The sequence below is a fragment of the Raphanus sativus genome, chromosome 7 (assembly GCF_000801105.2).
Source record: "Raphanus sativus cultivar WK10039 chromosome 7, ASM80110v3, whole genome shotgun sequence".
In the NCBI taxonomy this organism is placed as follows: domain Eukaryota; kingdom Viridiplantae; phylum Streptophyta; class Magnoliopsida; order Brassicales; family Brassicaceae; genus Raphanus; species Raphanus sativus.
The window spans coordinates 8992298-9001767 of record NC_079517.1 but is presented as its reverse complement, the minus strand read 5'-3'; the positions used below and the strand labels follow the sequence as shown (position 1 = coordinate 9001767).

At 29.3% G+C, this 9470-nt stretch overlaps 1 long non-coding RNA gene across 2 annotated transcripts; it reads right to left on the bottom strand.

Moving 5' to 3' along the window:
* Window positions 1-1418: 1418 nt before the first annotated feature.
* On the bottom strand, window positions 1419-2940 carry LOC130497887 (uncharacterized). Of its 2 annotated transcripts, XR_008936921.1 has the most exons (3): window positions 2613-2940; window positions 2239-2429; window positions 1419-2057 (listed from the first exon to the last, which is right to left on the bottom strand). It is a non-coding gene; the product is annotated as an uncharacterized LOC130497887 (long non-coding RNA). The 2 variants fall into 2 exon arrangements; XR_008936922.1 differs by having other exon boundaries at window positions 1419-2429.
* Between the last annotated feature and the right edge of the window lie 6530 nt (window positions 2941-9470).

Genomic DNA, 9470 nt, shown 5'->3' with positions numbered 1-9470 from the left:
TTGACTGAATGTTGCATAATGTAGCTGAAATGTGAAATATATTGTGTCCTAGTTGAAAAATTATGCTTATGTTTTTGGGATGGCATTTAATTTGTCTGCATGATCTGTAATAAGTGAGAGGCAACTGTCGAGTGTGGTTTTTTTGCCAGTCTGACAAAACTAAGATCAGAATTATCTCCACTAGTTGGACTAGATCTGGCTCTTGCTCTTGTGTTCCTGTGATGAGACGAAATTAAATTCAGCGTTTGATCAATAATTGCAATTGAAGGAGAAGGAGCCGAAAACTTTTTCAGTGTGACTTTAGGATGTAACATTAAATGTTGCCTCTAACTAATTAATCATGAGACGAATGTATCATAAAGGTAATGAAGTTCAAAAACGTCGTACCTCACGGGTTCCAAATTGATTTTGAGTGAGGATCCTATCATTCTCGATATGGAATTAAACTTTGTCGGTGGAGCAATATTTCTCTCTTTCTGTTTTTGATTATTTGAGATTTTGAGCTAATTTGGAATAAATAAACCAATTGCGATACCATGTGATCGTTTTCTTTTTGGCATTTGGAATGGGACAGAGCCTTCACGTTCATAGTAGCTTGTTCCAACGCAAAAGATGAAAAAACAAGAGTCATGTTTCACTTCACATATACCTTATCAATACAAGTTTAATTCAGCTACTGCACTTTTCAGTTTTTTTTTGTTGTGTTTAATAGTATTCATGCGCAATAGTGCTAAGATCTAAATAACTAAAATTGTTCTCAACCAAACAAACAAAGAAAGCTTGATCATTCATGAACACTAGGAGCGAGACCCCGCGCAAGCGCGGGGATATTGATTTTTTTTAGTTTACTGTAATTTTTTTTTCTTTAACTTTGGAGTTTCTGTAGTTTGTGAATTTCTTTTTTTTTTGTTGTGACAAATGTAGTTTATGAAGTTGTTATTGAAGCTTTGCAGTAGGTGTGGGTAGAATTGTATATTATTTCTTTCGTGAGTATTTTTTGGTAAACCGTAAGTCGTTTGTGTAGCTATAACTGGTTATGTTGTGGTGAATTTATGAATTTGTTATTTTTAGTGTTCAAATGGCTCTCCTGCTTCTTTGAATTTGTTTAATTTTTTTGTTAGTGGTTTTATGTGTATTACGGTTATTTGATTGTTTTGGTGTGTTTTATTCTTTTGCAATGAAGACTATTTTAAGTTCATTGCAGAGTTGGTAATTAAATTGCATCTATGATAAAAAAATTATTAAACATAAACGTTTTAAATGTCTTTATTTAAAGAAAAAATATTTTAGGCTGTAATCTACATTTTTTGTAGTCTTCAATTCTATCTCAGAGAGTAAAAAAAAATCATGTTTACATGACCGACGTTTATGCATTATTGACGTTAAACTTTACTGACTTATAAAGTTGAAGAAATCGATTAATAAGTGAAGACATGTTACTCCCTTTGTTATTAAAGTCAAAGTAATTCTTACACCAGTAAGAAATAGTTTACAGCAAATCAGAGAGATCCAAAGTACACAATTCAAAGCAGAGAAAACATGTAGAAATAGACAATTGAAACAGAGGGGTTGACGGTTAGATGGCCTTGCGAGAATCACTTACGGGGGCGTTAGTTATTGGCGGCTGCAGAACCTGGCAGACTTGCTTCACCAAGTCTCAGTGAAATCTTTGGCGCATCATATATGTTGCTGGCAGATTCTGTTGCTTATCCTACCTCTGCCTGAGTGCCAAATAAGATGTGAAGCTTCACTTATTGCTGAGACGGTGAACGTACGCTGAGGCTGTAGGGAGTCACACGTAGCTTGAAAACATATCCATTGCCAGCTAGCTCCTCAGGACAATTTGGTAGCTCCATTTTCTCACCGCTACTAATCTAAATTATGTAGGGGGTTTGTGGGGCTTCAGAGTAAAAGAAACAACTATATACAAATTTTAAGAGGAATTGTGAAAGGAAAACGTAACTCCTCAAGAATCAAACTTGCTGCCTTTTTCTTGATGAGTTTTGTCATCTCTGTTGTTTGTCCCTTCCGTTAGCAATAGCTAGTAGTGAGGAAAACTGGTGCAAGAAACAATGGACCAGTCATGTTGTTGGAGGACACAAAAAATCTGACCACAATCTAATACTTGAAAAGAAAATCAGTTTCATGTGTTTTGAGGAGGACAACAGTGCTAACCTTAGTTGAGTCTATTCTGGAACAACATAAGAGTACTAATGTATGTTTAAAGAATGGTGTTACCTGCTCAATAGAGTTGGAACCGTGGATCACAGAATTCTCGTAGTGACACAAATCTTAGAGAAGAGACCAAAAAATGCTGAGATTATGTACGATGATCAAGAATAAAAGGCGAGATCAAGAAAGAAAAAAAACTTATAGTTCTAAAGAGACGAAAAGGATACAATCAAATCTCCATGTTTAGATGAAACTCACTGCAGGTGATGACAATGCGAGAGAAACTGTTAACAACTGAGGTTGAAGAAGCATATGAAAGAAATCACCAATCGGCAAAAGGTAATGAAGAATGAGAAAATCTCACACACGCAAAGAGAGAAAAGGAAACAAAAGAAGGATTAAAAATACATAAAAGAAAAGGAAGATATTTTAGTTGTTACCATTCATATGTCCTTGAGATCCACTGCTTTTGATTATTTCCATGAAGCTTTTGATATTTCTGATTGTGTTGAACCTGCAATAATTAACTTTTAAGACACCATAACGGAGAGGTCGACATCGTTGAACTTATTTCTCCTATGTATAGATTTGACATGAAGGATCCAAAAAGGTTGAAATTGTAACCGAGTTAAATATGAATAACAATTATTGGCGAAATTAAGATACGTTGAATGATAAGAGAGGCTAAGAGATATATGAAAGGAGAAATCTTTGGGCTTCCAGATTAAATCTTGACGGCGAGAAAGAAGACTGGAAGAACGAAAAGAATGAAACCTTAATCTATTCAACGCATCGTTTGACTTATAATCTAACCGAACATGGAAAACCAAAATCAGACCAAACACCAAACATAATCGACCTATCAAAACCGGGCAGAATGTGGACCCCACAGACTTAAAGAAACGCTGACGTGTACACCTTTAGAAGAGAGAAAAGTCCCTCATTATATATATGATTGTCGGCAGAAGACAGAAGGTACATAATAATAATAATATGATTTTTGAGACGTCCCAATAAAATCTTTTTAGCCAATAAATTTTGAGACGTCCCAATAAAATCGTTTTTTTTTTTTGAATATTCCAATAAATCTTTGCAAACAAGACGTTACAAATCAATGATTCCTCAGCCCCATGGGAAAAAGGAATATATAATTTAATTAACAGTTAATATCTATATAAAATATAAAACTCTCACGCTGGATAGTTTGGATAATGGAGTGTGTTGAATCTGAAAACTCCCAAGAACTTGACCTAAAGATATGGATTAGTATCTGAAAAGAGTATTAAAAACCTAAATAAATATCCTAACTACTCAATTTATGATTATTTTGATCCAAATGTAGAAAAGATATGAAAAATAATTATTAGTTAAACCTGAAATAAGTTAACATTCAAAAAGTGTGATAGAAATTTAGAAAGAATTATAGAAAATTTTAAGAGTCTATAGTATATTTTTAACCAAATCAGAGCACACATAAGTATATAAAACCTGAATGAGACTTAGGAGGGTGAATTCAAATCCCAAAAATCTAACATGAATTCGAATAATTAACCGAACGCCTAGATTAAGATCTTGATTGGTAGAACTGATGAAAAGGCACAGCAGTATGTTGTAGAAACAATGTGTTGCAAAAGCTTTATACTCTTAGTAAATTTTTTAATAAAATGATTAGTACATCTATAGTAGAATACAATTTTTAGAATTATCATAAGAATTAGTATATAATATATATATTAAATTATAATATTTAATAATATAATTGTTATTAAAAATAATGAATCTTATTTATTATATAAATTAAATTAAATTTTAAATATGAATATTATTATTTTAAAAATAAATGTAAAAAAAAAATTTTAAACATAAAGTTTATTTTTAATGTAAATAAATTTTGATATTATCAAAATAAAATAAATTAATTATATATAATTTATTTATAAATTATCATTATTTATTTATTGGTAGAGCAGTAAATGATTCATATATATATAATCATAAAATTATACAACATATAATTTATTTATTTCTAAATAATATATTATATAATATATATATATTTCTTTTATGATATGTAATATAATATATATTCTGTAATGTTTTTTTCTTAAAAATATTGAATGATATGCGTAATTATATAAATTATATTATATTTTTAAATGTAAAATATTTTTATTTTTAAACTTAAAATATTTATAGCAATTTTTATTTTTAAAAGTATATAAATTATTTTTGGTTATAAGCACAATTTTTATATTATTAAATACAAATAAGCTAATATATATAATTATTTTTAAGTTTCTATGTATTTTAACTGCATATACTCTATCAAAGCTTTATATGAGAGTATTGAAAAAGTGTATTGAGAAAATAGCATTTAGAAAGATATTAGCATTTTCTAAATGTTTTTGTGATAAATGTTGATCGGATAATTGATTATATTATGCTAATGCTCTGAACCAACTTCTGAACCAACTTGGTTTGTTTTCCAACTATATTGGGCCCATGTTAAGAAGACCCAAATATCTAAACAGAAATATTCAAAGACATATTTCCATTGGCCCAACGTAGCCCAAATAATTAGAAAACATAACCTTGCCAATTAGACTACCCACAGTCGAATTGTTACCTGCACGTGCCAACTGCCAAGTACGAAAATGTGTTTTTACGGGATCGCTTTCTCCTTCACCGCGACGACCAACAACGATTAGGTTTCTGCCAATAAATAACTTATACAATGATGCTTTTCTAGCTTGCAAACCAGAAAACAAAAAAGAAAACTCGATGACGAGTAAATGAGTTCTTTTAGTCATTAAAAAAAAAGTAAATGAGTTCTTCTACTTTGCATCATAGTAAAAGTGTACACTATCTTTTATGTTATATACTATGTGGTATGATTCGTTTCGTGTTATAATAATTCTACTATGAACCACATGTTTGACCGTTGCTACAAAAAAATTGGTAGTTAGTTTCGTGCTGGTTTACAGAAAAGTTTTTTGTTAAAAGTTCTTGGTTTACGTGTCTTTCTTATGATGAATCAAAAGTTTTGCTTGTTCTTCAATGGTTTAAATTTCATTTTTGGCAACTCTAAAAATGTACTATAAATCTCGAATAATATATACAACATAGTATAGTTCAGTCTTCTATATATTTTTTCACAGTAAGCTGTAGAAGTTCATGTAATAAATGAACTACTGAAGAATACGGCATAAAACACGACAAACCAAATGACAGCCCAAAAACAAGGAAGTAGGTAACAATAACATTCCTTAAAACAAGGATTTCATCAGGGTCCCTCATTGGTCCTACCCTCTTACTCAAATCCCCTACATGTATTAGAGAATGCCTCTGTGCATATACGCTCACGTATATTTATTTATTTATTCATTTTTGGTGAAACATATTATCCAATTGTTTCAACCTTTTTGAGAACTGTTAAATTCATTCTATTCATTGATAATTTTCAAGACAATGCATCTGATTTTCTTTTAATCTTTATTTATCTATTCATTTTTTTGAAACGCTCACATACATTTATTTATTATACACACATATACAATAAATATTTTGGTGATAATGTATCACCATATACAATATATAATTATCTGAAAACATCTCTCTCCCTCTCTCTCAGATGATGAGTGAACAGGAGCGGATGCAGAAGTAAACTTAATAGGGGGCACAAACTATTTTCCACTGTATTTTATTTTTGAGTTGGGAGCACTTGATACATTTTACAGCATTCGTTAAAGAAAAATGAAAAGTTAGTTGGGGATACGTGCCCCCGTACGTTATGCTCTCCGTCATTGTGCGTGAGAAGTAAAAAAGAATATTGGTATAGGAAAAAAAAAGTTTGGTCAACAATTACTCTTGTTTTTTTCATTGTTTACGTGAAAAATATGTTATCTATAGCATTATACACATAAAGATATAACCATACAAACGGAATTTGTACTAAAGAGAATATATCTAGGCAGATGGATGGTGGAATTTGTAGTCAAGAGAATATATCTAGGCAGATGGATAGTTTGCGTTGAGATGGTGAGAGACATGACAGATCGGCCCATGAACCTTTGCGGTGAAAATGGGGAACACGACAATACAAGCGATTGCATCCACATCCAAATTCTATATATTATACATGGATAATGGCACCCAGTTAATAGGAAAATGTGTTCTTCTAGGGTTAAAAGTTTAGGTTTTAGGTTCATTTGTTCTTTGAGTCATTTTTTTAATTTTTTTTGTATTAACGCCAAACGGTATTTACGTTATTCATAAACTATATGTAACTATATGTGGTCATAGTAACAATATCAAAATAAAACAATCAACAAAACATAGTTTTTTATAGGCAAAATTCAGCAGTCTTAGCTAATAATCCATTGTAAAAATTTATGCTCGAGAAAGTTTGAGATTTTGGAAACGTCTATTTAGCGTTGTTACTCTTTGAGCTCTGTCGCTAAATTGTTTCATGCTCTTGAATTGTGAATAATCTTTGCAAGTTCTTGATAATCCGTTTAAAAACATTGACGTATAAAGTTCCGACTAGTTTTTTCGCTATAATCCGCAAACACAGTTTTTATGGTTAGTAGTGGTTATTCACGTTTTGAAGCAATCACAAAAAATTACAATTTGCTTCAAATCGTTCTGAACTTTTTAAAATTAAAAACTGATTCCAACTAGCGTTTGCTATTGCGGATGGTTGTAGGTGGATAAATAAATAAAAAGTTATTTTCTAAAATATTTTAAATAAAAATTTAAATGGAAGTATTATAAATAAAAATATGTACACATTTTATATTTTAATTTATATTCACGATTCACGAATAATATCATAATTTGTTTTTAAATATTAATATACATACATATATAAAGATATACACATATAGAAATGAAACAAAATATTCTCTTAAAAGTTTTACTAAAAATCTTCAAAACAATTTTTATTAAAATTAAAATTTCAACTAATTTAAGATATTAATTAAATAAAAATTATTATTATTATTATTAAACCGCTTCAAAATCTTATAATCAACCAATCACAAATATCCTGCAAACACACTAATTAATTTATAACTGTTGTACCAGTCATAAAAAACGTTTAAAACACTAGAAACCACAATCATCTATATCCGCAAACTCTTACAACCTCAACCGCATCCATTTCAAGCAGTCAAACCCTAATTACTCTTTTCTAACCAAACCACAACCACAACCACTTAGATGAATCATAACGCAAAAAATTATCAACCATACATATATTCTGAAAACTTACGACTTGTGCTGATCGAGAATCTTTTTGTATGTCAAGTTCTGATATTTTTTAATATGCATCTCACGCCAATCTCGAATGCACCCTCAGCATGTCTAACAGTTTCCAATAGATCTACAGTAACTCCTCTAAAAATCTTGTCACTTTGAGCTCAAATGTACCAAACTATTAATGGATGCGAGACTCTGTCATGTTTTAACTATTTTAAGTTGCTTTTTTCTATAAAAGATAATCTAGATTAAAGCATACATTTGATATCGAAAACACTGATGGGTGTGATGGTGTAGTTGTTAAGGACCAATTTTACAGATAAAATTAAAGCATACTGAAATAAAATTATTGAGTATTTTAACGAGTATTTCTTATTTGATCTTCTGTGTGATAAAGCATTGTACATAAATCATTACAACTAACAGAAAAAAAAAGATAAATGGAATAGAGCTTACAATAGCATCATGTGTATACTACAAAGCGGATAATCGGAGAATGATGCATTGGCAAAAACACATGAATTATATCAAATGGTACAAATAAACATTTCAAATCAAAGTTAGAATTAATTTGTTTTTTGTGATCAACCATGTTATTGTAGTTAAATATGAGGAAATATTAGTTTTGCAAATAGTAGATCTAAGAAATTCAACGAGAGTGATGCAAATTACTCAAATTCTGTAAAATTCAACTCTTTAAATCAAATGTTCCTTCAGTTGTGAGAAACACAACAAAAACGATAAAAAGAAAAGCAAATGCGTTATCTTGAAAATTATCAATGAATAGAATAAATTTAACAGTTCTCAAAAAAGTAGAAACAATTGGATAAAACAGCTATAAAGTAAACCAATTGACGAGATAAAAGACTGAAACTAAAAATATAAAGATGTTTATGAGATTAAATGAAATTTGTTTGATGTCAATTTTCCGTTTATAAAAATATAATGATATATGTTTGTTTGTTTCTGCCTTAGTATTATATATTTGTCTTTTGTTTAAATAATGTATTTATGTATGTTCTGCATTAATAAATTATGCATGTTTCTTTCTATTTTAGTAATGTATCTTTATTTCTGTTCTCTTTAGTTAAAAGTTGATGTCAAGCTCGTTACAATGCATTTTTATGTTCATGCATATTGAATATAATATGAATTTCTAAACCATTGATCACCAGTGTTTGATTAAGACGATTTTTATTTGTTTAATCATTAAAATTTTGTTTTGTATTTATTATTAAAAATATCTAGAAAATAAAAACAAATAAAAATATTTTTAATTTGTTTAAGCTTGCCATTTAAATTTGAATATTTGTAATTGATTATTTGTGTTATAAACCAAATATTTAAAACTAAAAATATGATATGAAATTATTTGACGTTATATTCAATTCTATTAAAAGCATTGTTAATGAAAAATTGAATATGTATTAAAATAATATATTAAAATGAAAAGATGATGTTAAATGTTGAAAAATGTAAAAACAATAGTATTGGATAATATACACTATAGTACTTAGTCTAAGCCAGAGAGAAAATTTAAAATTTTCATTAATTATTATATGTACAGTTAAAATTATCATTTTTGGCTTTAAATAGCTTAAAGTTGTGTTAAAATTATTATTTTTGGCTTTAAATAGCTTAAAGTTGTATCGCAAAGATTTTTTTTTTGGTTTTTAATTATATATTTATTCGATAAATTAAGATATATACAAAGGGTTTTATTTGATAACACCACATGATCACCATCTTTTTCGTCGTTGTTTACAATTTTATCAATTTTTTTCCAAACCGCTCGAAGAATCATGGAAATACCAACCAGACCGTCCATCATCCATTGTAGTGACATCCTCAAAGGGCAAAAATATCAAATCCTAGCACGAGTGAGTATATACAGTAAACTATACCATCAGATTAAAGAACCTTGACTTTACTTGTCAAAAAAAATATGAATGGAAATAAATAATGAAAAAAATTCTATAGAATAAAACAAAACTGAAAATCCCACCTTTTGCACTTCATCCCCTGCGGCCAAATAAAGA